We start from the raw sequence: 15,328 nt of genomic DNA, 5'->3' as shown, positions 1-15,328 counted from the left end.
ACTGTTAGAGGAGCAGACAGTTCTATCCAGGGGCAGACCAGTTTGGGCTACAGGAGCGCCTGCTGTGAAGTAATTATCCTCTCATTGGCTTGTACAGCCTGAGCTGTGCCACAGCGCCACGCGAGTTAAAGATGCAGTTAGTGCTGCTGTGCACTGCGTCCTAGGCTTGAGCCGTACGAGCCTCAGTAAAATTGCCCCCTCAGCACTGCCGACGATGCAGTAAGTGATTCAGCAGAACAGAGCGAAGCTGGCAGGGGAGGCGGCTGGTAAGTTGGTTTTGTTTGGAGGTGCTCCAGCTCAGGGTTCAGGTGCCCGTTGCGTGTTGCCCAGCCGTCGTCGTTGATGCTGCTGTTTGGAAAAGGAAAGGTGTCTGGATTTCAGCTCGGCTGGTGACTGGACTTTGGGAAAGACTCCGTTCCCAAGTCAAAGGCAGCGGCTGCGTGAGTTTCTCGGTGGCAGGGCTTGCTTGCTGGGAGCAAAGGGAGCCATCGGGATTGTTCGTGTTCGGGAGTTGAGAGTGTTGGCCCAGCAAGAAGAGAGCTCACTGCTTCCTGCTTCTCAAGATCAAGCCCCGGCAGAGCTCAAAGTGAGTTGCTTTTTGCTTTCTCTGCCCATGGCCAGTATAAATACAGCATTAAAAAAGCCACTCCATAGCTGTTCACTCTAATAGGGAGTACAGTCTGTTAATTTCTCTGATGTCTTGTTACCAAAGCGGGTGTGCTTAGTGCTTTAACTCCGTTTGTTAGGAGTTCCAGAGATTCCGTAATATGCAGTAATGGTTTGCACTTTGGGCTTCATCTCAAACACTGTATGTAGGCAGAACTCCAACTAAGGTCATGGAAGTTGTGCTTGCATTTGGAGCACCAAGATCTGGACCTTAGTTAGGTGACGAATAAGGGAATAGCTGAACATCAGGTGTTCACCAGACTTTCTCTCCTGGAACCACCAGTAAACAGTCCAACAGATTCACTTTGGCACTTTGTCTTTCTGGGCTTCATGAAGTGAGTTCCATGCCATGTGGCCCTTAGAAACTGCATCTGTCTTGGTGCGCAGCCCTTAAAGATCACATAGTGCTTTCCCTAAGAGTAGGAACTTTCTGACCAAAATATTTCTCTTGATGTGCATCATGCCATGTACCTGTCCTCTGACTAGTTGCCATCCACCACCCTACAGGCAGCCGCATGTCTGCATAGTGGTGAGAAATTTCTCTCTGTGTATATAAGGACGCATGCGCTCTTCCATTCTGAAGGGTATGTGAAATTGAACTGAAAATCATGTAAGGAAAGGAACAATGATTCCCTGGCATACTGCTCCAGTCCTTGCAAAGTCCCTGACAACCTAACTGAGTTAAGGGCCTTGTGGGATTTTGAAGGGTTGGGCAGCAGGGAGTATGGCTGCCTTTAAGTGGAAACCTGGATCTAGGGCATCCAAGCCATCTAGCAAACTGAGTGTGTATAAGTCCCCTGTTCTGTCTCCAGTGAGTTCCAGATGTGCCCATGCCAGACTTAGTATTTTTATTCCTCACATCTTCCTTGTCTCTGTTTTGGTTCTCCTAGCTGTCTGGCTTGCTTCTCTCCTTCCAGTTCTGTTGGCTGTATGATTTCCACCCCATCTGCCTTTTGGGAACAAGAGGTATCATCTGAAACCAGCAGAAGGTTCTTTTCCCTTTCTGAGCTCTGGACATTCTGGCTTGTTGACTAGTTCTAACTCTGTTTTCCATATTAGTGGGTTCCTATTAATATGAGTAAAAGAAGTCTTAATATTTTAAAAGAATGAGGAAGGATGGTCAAGTAGTTAGATAAGTGGACTGTGAGTCAGGGCTTGTGGGTTCTATTCTTGTCTCCTCCACTAACTCTCTTTAGAAGTCCGTTCTCCTCTAGGTATGCCTTTGTGCACATGCCATTGCCCTCTGTGCCTCTGTTTCCCCATCTATAAAATGAGGGTTGTGATGTGTGTCAATGTGGCATGGGTAGTTCGAGGTATAAAGCCCTTTGAGATTCATGGCTGGTGGTGCTGGAGAAGGGCAATGTAGTATTACAAATCCTCACTAAAATGCTAATAATCTGAGTTAAACTGCTGGAAGCTCTTCCACAATATATGGGGCCAAATACATTGGTGTAACAGAGCTGAGCCCCTCTTCCTCTCCCCCTGCCCCCCCACTGCCTTCTGTGGACTCTCAGTGGGGTATGAGAGAGCAGAACTTCCTGGCTTTTTGTGAGCTTGATGTGTGCTCTGTGGAGCTGTCTCATCAGTGCAGAGCTCTATAAAAAGGGCTGAAACGGAAAGAGGCTGCGTTTGGAACAAACAAACCTCTGCCGTACAAGAGTGTCTGGCCTCCAGTGTGCGGAACACGGGGATAGGCCCTGACTGGCACTCAAGCCTGTTCTCAGCTGACTCGGAGAGGCGCAGAGTACAGAGTGGGTAGTGTCCAGGGCTACAACTCCTGCATTATGCATGAGGGAGATCCAGCGAGAGAGTTGGGATGGAAGGAGGGGGAGAGAGGAATGGGGGAGCAGTTGTTAATAAATGGTAGTGTGTGTTCTCCCATTCACTGTGGCACTTGGAGACCTGGTGTCCTGGAGATAATAAAGCTCTGTGTAAGCCAGAGAAGGCTGCTGAAGCTCTGTGTGTGGTGGGGAGGCGGGGGGTGGACCTTCTGAAGCAATTGGATTATCTTTTCTGCTGGACACTGGGAAGGTCTGTTTGTGCAGCTGAAGGCTAGAGACGGGTCCGAGCGTTGCACCCTTGGAAACAGCAGGTCCCAGCGTTCTGCTCCCCAGCTGAGCTGCCTGGATGCTGCTTTGGTCTTTGAGCGCTTAACTCAATATTCCCTGTTCACATGGAGGACCTCCTTGTCTGGGATCGAGGAGACTGAAAGATCCTTACCCTGAATTTCGGAGGGGATAAACCATGGCTTAAATGTGAAAGGCAAAGGTAGGCTGGCCTGCATATTAGATAGCTTGGGAGTTACTTACAGGAGGGGATTTTCATATGCACAGCACACAGAGAGGCGGAACGGAGAAGTAGGCATATATAGCATAATGGTCAGAAATGTTGTATACCCTCATTCCGCCCAGCACCCCTTGTGAGCATCTTAAAGGGAGCAAGAATGCAGACTTTTTCTAATCTTTGGAGGTGAGACCTTTGTCCGGTCTCAGCAGAACACTACGTCCAAGTGAATCCAAGCTCCACACCAGGCTATGTGTTTTGCTCTGGTGACAGACATCCTTTGTGAATACGATATCCAAGATGACCTGATCTTACCTCTTGCATGTGAATCCTTGAGTTACCTGCTGAGTTTTGCTTTGCTGCTGTGAGCTCCGTGCAGCATTCAAACTCTGGCTCTCTCTTGATTCCCCTGCTCGGCTTTCCAGTGTCTCCCAAACAATGCAGGGATCTCGTGACCCTTTCACTCTTAGGTATTTCAGAGTCTCTGGACCATTTGAAACCAGGCAGGTCTGATAATCGCTGGTGTAGCTGGAGGTAGAATCAAGCAGTTCATCTCTCTCAGTGGGAGAAGAGGGCTAACTTATGTACCTCTTCAGCTATTGTGAGGTTGTTGCCCTGTTTTGAAAGCCCTGTGCACACAGCAATGTACTGTACACAGCGTTGTACTAGTATTCTGATAAACATTACCTTGAAATCCTTGAAAAAAATTACCTTGAAATTCTGATAAACATTACCTTGAAATCATTCAGCCGTTTGTTCTGCCTTTTTACATATAAACCATGTTTCACTCTGATTTTTGTCTGCTCCCATTGAAGCCGATGCCAAAAACTCCCATAGAAGTTTGCACAGAAACAGGAACATCTGAATGAATTCTAGTTATTTTTAAATGTATTTAGTCATTACATTATTTTAGTCAAATGTATTTTGCTCATTATCTGGAGCTGTGGTCTCTTGCCTCTGCACTTTTTTCATTCTTTTTTTTTTTATTCACCTGTTTTTGGGTGAGAAGTAAAACTGAGGTCTGATCACTTTTGGTCGTGAACAAGCTCTTTTCAGAGAAGATGGAGCATTGGCCCCAATGTCCTGGCCAAAGTCTCAATTTGAGTGATTGTCTCCTGCCTTCCTAAATTCCCCTGCGGCTTCAGTTGAATGCAGGCACCTTCTTCACTGCCTGTTTTATTCCATTGCTTTGTGCTGTAAAACAGCACCCCAGAGTTACCACATTTCAGTGAGAAGTGAAGTGTTTGGATCCTCTAGGGAGAGCCAGTTACCCAACCCTGGCTGCATTATTCAGAGCAAAGGAGCAGAAACCTTGATGCAAAGGGTCTGAAATGCCTGGAAATGGGGAAGGAAGCTTTTTCAGAAGGCTTTCCCTCCTCCCAAACCACGTCTGCAGTTTATTTTGACTCTTTTTTTTAGAGGAGAAACTGGGTTAAAATTGGAGCAGAGCTGGGGAGAAACTGGTTTTTTTTTGTTTGTTTGTTTTTGTTTTTTGAGCCGTGCTCCGGTAGCAACCCAGAGGGTTTTTCCCGCAGAAATTAACGCTGTTCTCTGCATAGTTAATGCCAGCTCCATGGCTTGTACATGCCCTCCTTGCTGCTGCTCCAGTTGGAGTAGGTGATATAGGAGTAGAGGGGGCTGATGACACCACAGCCCCTGGAGGAAACATGCTGAAGGGAAGGAGCGCTAGCTCCCCACAGAGGTACCCACAATCAGTGGTGCTGCAGCAGGATCTCCCTACAAATGTGTGACTCCAAAGCTGGGCCCCTTCCCTGTTCCACGTAGCCCTTTGCCTGAGATCAGAGCGGGTAGCCATGGAGTTGGGAAACAGTTTTTGCCATCTAGAGCAGGGGTTCTCAACCTTTTTCGTTGACGCCCTCCCACCCAGCATGCTATAAAAACTCCACGGCCCACCTGTGCCACAACAACTGGTTGTTTTTCTCCATATAAAAGCCAGGGTTGGCATTAGGGGGTGGCAAGCAGGGCAGTTGCCCAGGGCACCATGCCATAGGGGGCACCGCAAATCTAAATTGCACAGGCTTCAGTGCCCCAGTGTGTTAAATGCTGGCCATGCTTGGTGGATCCCCCCTGAAACCTGCTTGCGGCCCCCACAGGGGACCCCGGACCCCTGACTGAGAACCACTGGTCTAGAGGGCTCTCCCCATGAGTGGGAAATTCAGCCCTCTGCACTATGTTCTGCTTTTTGTTACGTGGGTGTGAATCTGGGGTAAATGTGTTGACGCCAATAAAGTTTCTCCAGATTTACATTGGTGTCACTGAGATCAGGATTAGACCCCTAATATTTACAGATCACTTAGAATTTTATAGTCTTTCCTTTGAGGTTCTCAAAATCTTGTCATTCTCTGCTTTTCTTCTTTCTCTCTCTCTCTTTTTTTTTTTTTCTTTGTTGCTTGGGCCTCTGTTCTTGCTCTAGAAAACACATTTATTACTGTAAGGGCCTGTTTACAGTGTCAAATCAGCTGTTTAAAACCAGCTATGCAAAAATCTCGTTCTTCTTCGGTGGAGGGCAATCTTGCAGAACAAGCCTGCTTTGCTATGAAAATGCTTCCATGACTAAATATTGGTTTTCGACATTATTAAGTTTAACGCAACAGACCATTTCCCGCCCAGGATGGGGGAGCATGATCTTGACCCACTGTTTTTGTCCTTACACACTTTCTATTTTTACAGTTCAGAAAGCTCAAGTCTTTGTCAGTATAATGAAACTTGTGACCTTATTTCTAGAGTTCTGTGAATAATAATCTCAAATACCTTATTCAGTGAATTTCTTTCCAGTCAGCTGTCGAATGAATTAGTCAGGAATAACGTCTTTTCATTGTTCAGCTAATTAATTCTTCATGGTACATCAAGGTGACTTTTGCTCTCAAGGCCCTGACTGTCCCATCTGTGGGTGAAAGCAAACTAGCACTAATCATGTTCAATATTCCAATTTAGTTCCCCTGATGAGATTGGGTAAAGATGGGGGGAGGGTTGTCTGAGAATCACTGAAGCCAAATTCCACAAGTGGCTGCTTCAGGCTGTCTGTAACAGGATTTTATAATGTTGTCGTAACTGTGTTCTCAGATAAAATCTAAACCTCCAAAAAGACTCTTTCTGCGCTGGTCCAGGAAACCTTGCTAGAACCCTTCTAGCAACAATAGTTGTTTAAGCTCTGTTAGTCCACATTTTCAAAAGTGACTAGTAAACTTTGGGTGTCTCAATCTGAAACATCTTTAAAGGGGCCTCTTCTTCCAGAGGTCAAATGCTCATTGTTTTCTGAAAATCAAGCTTTAAGGGGGCCTGGTTTTCTGAAACCTCTCACTCAAAAACTGAGACTTCCCCCCCCCCCCACAAAAGACTTCTGAAAACCTAGGCCAGTTGTTTCTCCTAGGAGGTGCTGAGTGTGTGTGTGTGAAGGTATAGTGTTGATGAGGCTTTTGTGTTGCTTCTCAAGTTGCCCTGGTGTCTTTCTCTCTCACATTCTTTTTTTCCTGACACGTAATTGCATGTTGCAGTTCCGATATTTGAAAGCAGTTCTAAATTATACCTTTCCTGGGTTCCATGCTGAGCAACTGTAGAGCAGATGCAACAAGAGTCATTAGTCACACTTAATATCTAGCCAGCTAGTTAAAGATGAGTCCATGAAAAGGGCATAGTACACAGCAACCTTGCCTGTTTCTCAGTAATGACCCATTAGTGTATTATGAACAAATATAGATGGAGAGGAAATAAGAGTGAATCAGAGCTAATATGGAACTGACTGTACCTCTGGGATCTGGGGTACGGTGAGTATATTTCTACATGTTTTTGCTCTGTGGTTAAATTAGTATGAGACTGCACTGAAAATCATTAGCATGAACTGGCTGAAGTGTAACTGTTAGCTGTGTAATAGACTCCCCAGGAGGTGCATTGTGTGCTACAGGGATGTCAAGGGCAGGCCGCATTCACTACAAATCATGTTGTTTTTTCTGTGCCTGTCTCACCTCTTGAGGCACCGCTGTAATGAAACGATCTAGCACCTGTTTCATTGGGAACCGAAGGCCCTGATTAGCTTGGACTTGAGTACAGAGTGAGCATGCTCACCTGCCTCCCCTAGGGCTGGAGACCAGCAGCACTGTCCATTCAAAAGAATAATCTTTCCATTCCTGTTCCTCAGCCGCTCTCTCAAACTACACCCACCAGCAACCCAGCCAGCAGGGGAGGGGAAGTCCAATAGTGAGTGAACAGACATGACTGTTTATCCAAGGCCAGATTTACAAAGGTGCGTAGGCACCGACAATATGGGTAGGTGCCTGAATACCTTTGTAAACCTGGCCCATAGTCTTATGGTGAATGTACCGGTATGTTCCTTTTAAGCTACCACAGTGTTATAACTTGAGAACCCCAGCTGTAGTGGAGTCTCATACCCAAGCTGTTAGTGTCTGCATGCTGCTGAAGTGGCTCTACTGATTTCAAAGAAACGGCTCGCGTTTGTATGATGAGGCCTTAAGTGTTTTTATGTTTAAAAAAAAATACAAAGTTGGGGAGGGGGGAAGGATGCGACATGAACATGTCATGCTTAGTGCAGGTCTGGGCTCAGGGTGAGTACTGGCTACATGAGTCAGTCCAAAAGCAAGAGAGAACCACAAGATCTACAGTAGAACCTCAGAGTTATGAACACTGGAGTTGTGAACTGACTGGTCAACCACACACCTCATTTGGAACTGGAAATACACAGTCAGTCAGCAGCAGAGAGAGACACGCCCATGCCCAACCCCAAAAAAGGTGCAAATACCGGTACAGTACTGTATTAAATGTAAACTACTAAAAAAAGACTTTAAAATATGTATATATATATTTGACAAAGTAAGGAAACTTTTTCTTGTTTCATTTAAATTAAGATGGTTAAAAGCAGCATTTTTCTTTTGCTATATTAAGTCAATATTCGGGTATAAACTTTTGAAAACAATCATAATGTTTTGTTCCGCGTTACGAACAGCCTCCATTCCCAAGATGTTCATAACTCTGAGGTTCTACTGTATCTGCATCCAGCAATCTCAAAAGAATCCCCTTTATATTAATATTTTAGGAGATTTTAGTTTTGCTTAAATTGTAACGTGAGCTGAATTTAGAGGAATGCAAGATGTCTAAGAGCAGTGGTAGATGGCTGGTCTGATGGATGGTACTGTGCCAACTGCTCTGCGTCCCCACCAGTGTGTATTTTTTTTCAACAAGAAGTTTTTAAGTAGAGCCATGGACTGAAATTGGCATGTCAGAATGAAAATTCCAGTAAATGACACTCTTCCCTCTCTTGCAATTAACACCTTTTGCGAAGGGGAAATGAAAGGGAAAGTCTCCTGCTTAGTGATTTCCATGCATTGCTGGGGGCAGAGTCACAGCTCTGACTAATTTTTCATGAATAATTTTTGAAGTAGTGTCTGAATTCCACCCCCCGACCTGTTCACATGGGAAATTCTGTGCATAAATGCTGGTTGCTATGGATACATGGAACGGCCATGGTCCCAGTGGAACAAACCAAACAGCTGAGGATACTGTTACCACAGTTGGGGTCTGCGTGTTTTGCCAAGCGAGGTTTGAATGGTGATAACTTTGCAAAAGGGAACTGTAACCATTGCTACAAAACGAAATTACTCGGCCAGATTCAGTTATGGCATTGACTGGTGCAACCCTGAATGACTTTAGTTATTGTTGAATCCACTTAAGTTAGGACCGAATCTGGTTCTCTGTGTATCACAGACATCCCTGTGAAAAGGAAACTCGTTTCAGCTTTTGTAGAAGCATCCAGGTTACCAGCTGCACAGTTTCCTTCCTCCAATCCACCCCGACCCCCCCGAAACCCCCAGTCTTGGCTTTAAACACTGATCCCAGTGCTAATATCCCTCTTGCATTTCTCAAGCCACAACAAGACCTCGATGGTAGAAACCTGTTCGTTTAGAGTAAATAAGAGATGGATAAAATGCTGCTGTGATTTAATCTTACAGCTTGTCTGGTTCACAGCGCTGGTCTTGTTGACGCTAATTGTTCTGCCAGACTCCTGCCTCTTGGTGGTGGTGGCTTTGTGAGTGTGAGACACTTTAGCTGGAAGAATATTTCCAACAGGATCTCCATCGCTTCATGTAGGGACTATCTCAAAGGTGATTCCTTTTACCTTTCTCGGGTAAAGCGTTTTGGTATTCTGGTATTAAATGACAGCAGCATGCAGACCTTCGTGTGCTAGGCACTGTGTATACATGCAGTGAGACAGGTCCTGTCTCAAGAGAGTTTACAGTCTAAATACACCAGACAGACAAAAGATGGGATGGGAAGCAGTGGCAGGGTGGTGAAATGGCTTCCTAAATCAAATAGCAGACCAATGGCGGAGCCAGGATTAGGTCTCCTGACTTCCAGTCCAGTGCTTTATCTAGCAGGTTATGCTGCCTCAATAGCACATGGTATGACTGCTGTGTTGCATTGATAAATATCTTCTCTTTACATGTCACCCTTCATCCCAAAGGATACCAGAGATCTTTCCAATCTATGGGCCAGACTGTCACCTGTTCAGGCTAGTCCCACATACAGGACAGGAAACTCCATGAAGTTTATCTCCCAGATCTGATTCTGATCTCTCACTGGTACAAATCAGGAATAAATTGCATTGAAGAAAATGGTTATGCCACTGAAAAAACACTGAGGCTAGAATTGGGCCCCATCCAAGTATCTGACTGATCATCTCCATGGGGAACTTCCACTTACCTATCTCAAGTTAAAGGGCTGAGTCGACCCTTCTGCAGTATCAACCTGGGGTTTCAAAGCACCTGTGTATTGCAGACTTAGACGTCTAAGCCATCCCCTATAAGAATGTAACAAAAAGTTCAGTAGCCATGACTATCTGTGTTCCCTTCAGAATGGAAGGGCAGGTGAGGAGGAAGATGCAAATGCTCATTTAGGAAGCTGATCAGAACTTCAATGCCATAAAAGGCCCTTATGCTAACTTCTTCAGGTGTATTCTCACTGCTCTGGTCAGGTTTCTTCTTCAGGAAAAATGATCATGTCCCCCAGTCATGTTGAAGGGCACAGTCACCCTCCCCATATCCTTTTTAGCTCCATCATCTCACCTCACCTACTTTCCTGCTTCCCACGTGGTACTGCTTGTCTGCCAGACTGGAACCTCAATGAGGCTTTTTCTTTGGGTTTCACGTTGTCAGAAACCTCTTTCGTAAGTAAGAGATCAGTGTCTTTGTCTCATCATTAATGGCTTTTTTAAGGATTTTGGTCTAAATATTTCAAACAAAGTCATCAGCTTTTAAAATGCCCTTGCTCCAGAGGACAGAAGTTGTAATGGACTGTGAGCTACACACAGTTGGGTAAGAATAAATGTTAGAGGACTAGTAGATCTCTGATAGCAAATGAGGGATACTGGTCAGAAATGAGGTACATTGACAGAGCGTTGTACTTAAGGAAGCCATGTCATGCATTTGCTTTATGGTGAACTGGGTTATCAAGTGCATGCTCTCATGCCCAGCATCTGCACGCTAAACCCAACAACTTGGGAGGAGTTGTCCTGGGGGTAGCGTAGAGGATTGAGAGCTACAAAATCTGAATTTTTTATTCCCAACTCTCTGCTGATTCTTTCTGTGCAACCTGGAGCCAAGTCACTTCACCGCTCTGTACCTCAGTTTCCACATGTGTAAAGTGGGGAGAGGAATACTCTCAAAGGACTATTGTAAAGCTTGATTTGTAGTGTTTGTACAATTTTTTGAGATCTCAGCTGGAAGAGTCTTGAACAGTGCAAAGTAGGGTTATGAATGCCTCCCGTTCTTGATTGGCTTTGTAAACGGAGAGCAGTGACAAGAATGCAAATATTATGAGAATTGTATGCATTCTTTAGAGGGAGTGAGGTTTTTGCAACTGTTAAACATCCAGCTGTCACATGACCCATATTTGGAAGCCAGATAAAGAATCCTAAGCTTACTACCTAGAATAGACATTTGTTCTCAAGCTAATTGCATGCTTTTAGTCATTTTCAAATAATAGTGTGCCAAACTTTATCTGCACTGGGACTTGACAGTGATGGGGGTTTTTTTTATGCATTTTGTCTGAAGGATAATGAGAATTTATAATCTCTGCCGCTAGTAACCAGCCAAAATACCAGCTGTTTGTAATTTACAATATCCTAAAACCAAATGTGGCTTTTCAAATAAACAAAAAATACCATGCCTATATTGAGCTGTCACCAGGGGCCCAATTCTGACACACTTCTGGTATGTTACACCACAGGTAATTCCACTGAAGTTAGTGGAGTTACCCGTAGAGCTAGGTACTGCTAGAAACAGAATCAGGTCATAAACTTGCGTAGCCCTTACTCTATTAGTGAGAACTTGTGTGGAAGTCCCACTGAAATCCTTGCGAGTCTACCCATTCACTTCAACGGGAGCATGATTGGTGCCTTATCGTGCATCTGAGAATCAGGTCTGGTTCTAGTCTGCTTGGGCAAACTCCTTTGTTGAAGTCCCATTACATTAAAACTGAAAAATATTGCCAACCTAATAATTTCAGGAATTTTAAATACTGGAAAATATATTGGAAGCATCCGCTTCAGAATCAGCCCACTGTTTTGTGGGGTAGGTGATTTAAGAGCCACACATCTACCTATGCTGTCGATAGCAGTGGTACCATTCAACAAGGAATCAATACTCTTTCTACGTTGTGATCACTTTAAAAAAGGGATTGCGGGTCTAACATAATGCACAGCCACAGTAATCAAGAAACTGAGCAGCCCTGTTGTTTCTGTGTTGTAGAATAACTGTGGGAACTGGCACTTTATGCCATCGCTACAGAAAGCACTAATTAGAGACCGAATTCTGATGTACCTCAAGTCGCAGAACGCATTTTAGGCCTAATCCTGGAGAGATGCTGAACAGTTTCTCTGAAAACCTTTGAGTCCACCATTCCCATTTGAATGATGCTCAGCACCTTGCAGGATCAGGCCCTATAGTGGTAGCACTTGTCAATTTCCATGATGATTCTTTCGTACAAATTTAGAGGGCCTGATTTTTCAAAGGGTGCTGAGCACCTCTAGTTCCCATTGACTAAAATGAGATTTGTAGGTGCTCAGCACTTCTGAAAATCAGGCCAGTGACCCACGAGGGCAGCTTTATTTCCCTCCATCCTGTTCTTAGTTCCTTGATCTAAGAAACTGAAAGTAAACATTATAATCTTCTAAACATAATCTAAGAGGGTGCCTAGGAAAGACCTTCAGCTCATCACTACACAGGTTGCTGTGTTTGCCTCTTGTTGGGAGTATGTGCCTATTCTCATATTATCAGAAAACCACTCTCATGTGCTATATCAGACACATTTTAATCTGGTTAACGGAAGTCCCTTTGTACCAGCTGAAGGGGTATGATGTCATATTGCCATTCTGAATTACTGGGCACACAGTGAGTGGACGGAAGAGGCCATGAAACTCCTGATTTGAAATTAAAGCTTAAAAATTCTAGAACCAAACAGGATATCCATATTGAATGCAGGGACGTAGCCAGAGGGGACTCAACTCCAGCGCAGAAATGATCAAACTTGTGACTAGCCCTCTCTTCCTTCTCAGGGGTTTAGAATAGAGCTCTACATAATGTCGTACTTGCATTGCCTTGATTTTTTTTTTTTTTTTAAATCTTGTGAGCAGCAAGACCATGTTAACAGAGTTGGAAGGCAGAAATGAATTCTCTCCCCTCAATTGTTTTTAAGATGTAGCAAGTGACACTGGCGTTCTCCCTCCCCAATTCTCTTTGTTCTTTGAGGGGGTTTAATAAACGGGCTGTGAACATAACTGTGGGGAGAAGATGATTTAATGTAGCTGTTTTTTTAAATGCATGCTTGACTTACCAAAATTCTTAAGACCGTGAAGCAGGGACTTTAAGAAGTGCCTAAAAGATTTACGTTCCCAAATCCCATTGGCTTTCCAGAGGAATTGGAAGCCTAACTCCCTTAGGCAGCTTTTGAAAACCCCAGACTAGATCTACAAGCGTGACAGCTGAAAGCATCGCCCTGGTGCATATGCTACTTGGTTAATTTATTAGGGTCCACAAAACATACGGATTAGTGGACTATCTGTTACAAACAGAGGTATGCTGAAAATTGGATAAGCTTAAAAAAAAATCAAGGGATTTGCTTATTTTTTAAAAACTGGCCCAACTCTGTGGCCCAAAATTTCGCTTTGTGTGCATGTTTGTTGAAAATAGGACTACACAAAATGATCTTATTTTGAAACCCAAGTCAACACTTTTATATTAAAATTAATTGTAAATAACCATGTGCAATTTTGAAATGTTGCCTATTTTTCAATATGAAGACAGTAGTTTTGTGAAGGTTTTACAACCAAGACAACTTGTGTTGTGAAACAGCACCAAAACCACCCCCCCCCCACCAAAACCTCAACCTTTTCCAAAAAACTACGAGAAATCGTGCAGCTTTAATTATGAGTAATGGTGGAACCTGTCCTACATCTGTATGTGATTTACAAGTCTTGCTAAAAGTCAAGAATTTGGAAGTTACAAGATACAGGCCAGATATTCAAAAGAGCTTCGTACAGAGCGTATTAAGCTCTTCTGAAAATTTGGCCTGTATTTTGCCTAACTGGGAAGTTGAGTTCTTCGAAGAATTCTGACCAAAGAGGGAATAATACTGTGTTCAATCTAAACTGCAGGGGAAGTTTTAAGGGAGTCTTTGAACTGGAATTTGGCCAGAATGCTAGGACTGTTCTGGAGAGATGCTGTGGGAGATTCAATGGTCCCAAATGTTATGGGACCTTAGTTTGTATATTTCATCCATAGGACATTGTTTCGCAGCATAATGCCCGTTAGCCCCAACCTGCAGGACTGGGTTCAGCACTGATTCAGTGGAGTCCCCTCCAATGCTTCTTGTGGTGCTGTGACTCATCTGCAATAAACATACTGGCTAGTTCCGTACCTGTTTATCTTGGAAAATCTGACAGTATCCCTGCCAGAGCTGATGTGAATTGAAGAAAATTTGTCCGAGCTGTCCAGCCCTCTGATGGGAAGCTAGATAAGAGAGTTATTAGAAAACTGGAAGTTATACCTCACATAAATTTTGGCACAAGGAGCTCAAGTAACTTGCTATGGGTTAAGAACATAAGAACGGCCATACTGGGTCAGACCAGGGGTCCATCTAGCCCAGCATCCCGTCTTCTGACAGTGGCCAGTGCCAGGTACCCCAAAGGGAAGGAACAGAACAGGCAATCACCAAGTGCTGATTCAGCACTTCCTGGCTCCCCGTCCTTTTCTCTAACCACTGGACTATGCCACCTCTTCTCAAACACATGTTTAGTTTTTTTTTATTCATGACTTTGCAACAATGAGTCTTTATGAACCAGAGCTTCATTCTACACTGTTAGAGTGAGCTGTGGAAAGATGCAACAAACAGGCATTTGGGGTACCCCCAAAGCACCCTTTCTTTTATGTTATCTTTATCCTACCACAGGCTGTACTGTAGACATATAGACTTCTGTTGGCAAAACTTTCGTTGCTTGGGGGTGTGACTATTCCACCCTCCTAGGTGACATAAGTTACACCAAAATAAGTGTTCTTGTGCACAGCATGATGTAGACGGGAGAGCTTCTCCCGCTGACATAGCTTATGCCGCTTGCAGAGATGGGTTTTTTGTGCCGATGGGAGAGCTCTCTTCCGTTGGCTTAGAGCATCTTCCCCAGAGGCGCTGCAGTGGCGCAGATGTATCAGTCCAGTTGCAGCGCTGCACATCTAGACGGATCCTAATTAATTGGCTTTCCTCTGCTTCAGTCCTCGCTCTCTAGTGAAGATTTACAATCAGTGAGGCTTGGGAGGAAAAGTATTCCAGGCCTTGTGTGCTAGCTGCAGCTTGTGGGATGATGGGAATATTTTACAACCTACAGCAAGAAAAAAATAACGTTTAACTGTTTGAAGTCCAGTTCTTTAACCGAACGGTTGGGGGGGATGGACTATGTAACCTGACCTTTAGCAGCACTGACTTCTAGGAAAACTCCCACTAGCAGCATCAGAGTAAGTGCTTCACCTCTTTCTAACCCCAACACTGGGCTTCTTGTATGGAAAATTTAATCATCACCCTGAAGCTTGAACCCCTCTCTTCATCCTGGCATTTCAAAGATTGATGCAGGCACCAGTGTGTCCACCCCAGGAGCTGCCATTTTGCTCTGGGGTATGTGGGTGCCGCCACAGAGTAATCGGAGGGTTGTGTTGGTGGAACAGAGCATGAAATAATTTCTTTTCCAAGCTACCAGAATTGTAGCTCCATCCAGAGAAGCCAGATTTGGGACACAGACTGTTCTAAGAGAGAGGACAGTGACTCAAAATGAAGAACACAATAAAAACAAATGAGGCTTCAATGA

The 15,328-nt window shown here is 44.4% G+C and overlaps 1 protein-coding gene across 33 annotated transcripts in view; it reads left to right on the top strand.

Moving 5' to 3' along the window:
* NFASC (neurofascin) overlaps positions 1–15,328 on the top strand; it is a 187,600-nt gene that overhangs the window by 29,259 nt on the left and 143,013 nt on the right. Inside the window, exon 1 of one of the 33 annotated variants that reach the window (XM_073319967.1) lies at positions 194–266. The exons of 30 other annotated variants lie outside the window; for them this stretch is intronic. The gene's annotated coding sequence lies outside the window, so the exon portion shown is untranslated. 2 more of the 33 variants (XM_073319962.1, XM_073319963.1) reach the window with 2 other exon arrangements.

This window comes from Lepidochelys kempii, chromosome 21 (genome assembly GCF_965140265.1).
Source record: "Lepidochelys kempii isolate rLepKem1 chromosome 21, rLepKem1.hap2, whole genome shotgun sequence".
Taxonomy (NCBI): domain Eukaryota; kingdom Metazoa; phylum Chordata; order Testudines; family Cheloniidae; genus Lepidochelys; species Lepidochelys kempii.
This window is presented reverse-complemented; position numbering and strand designations above follow the sequence as displayed.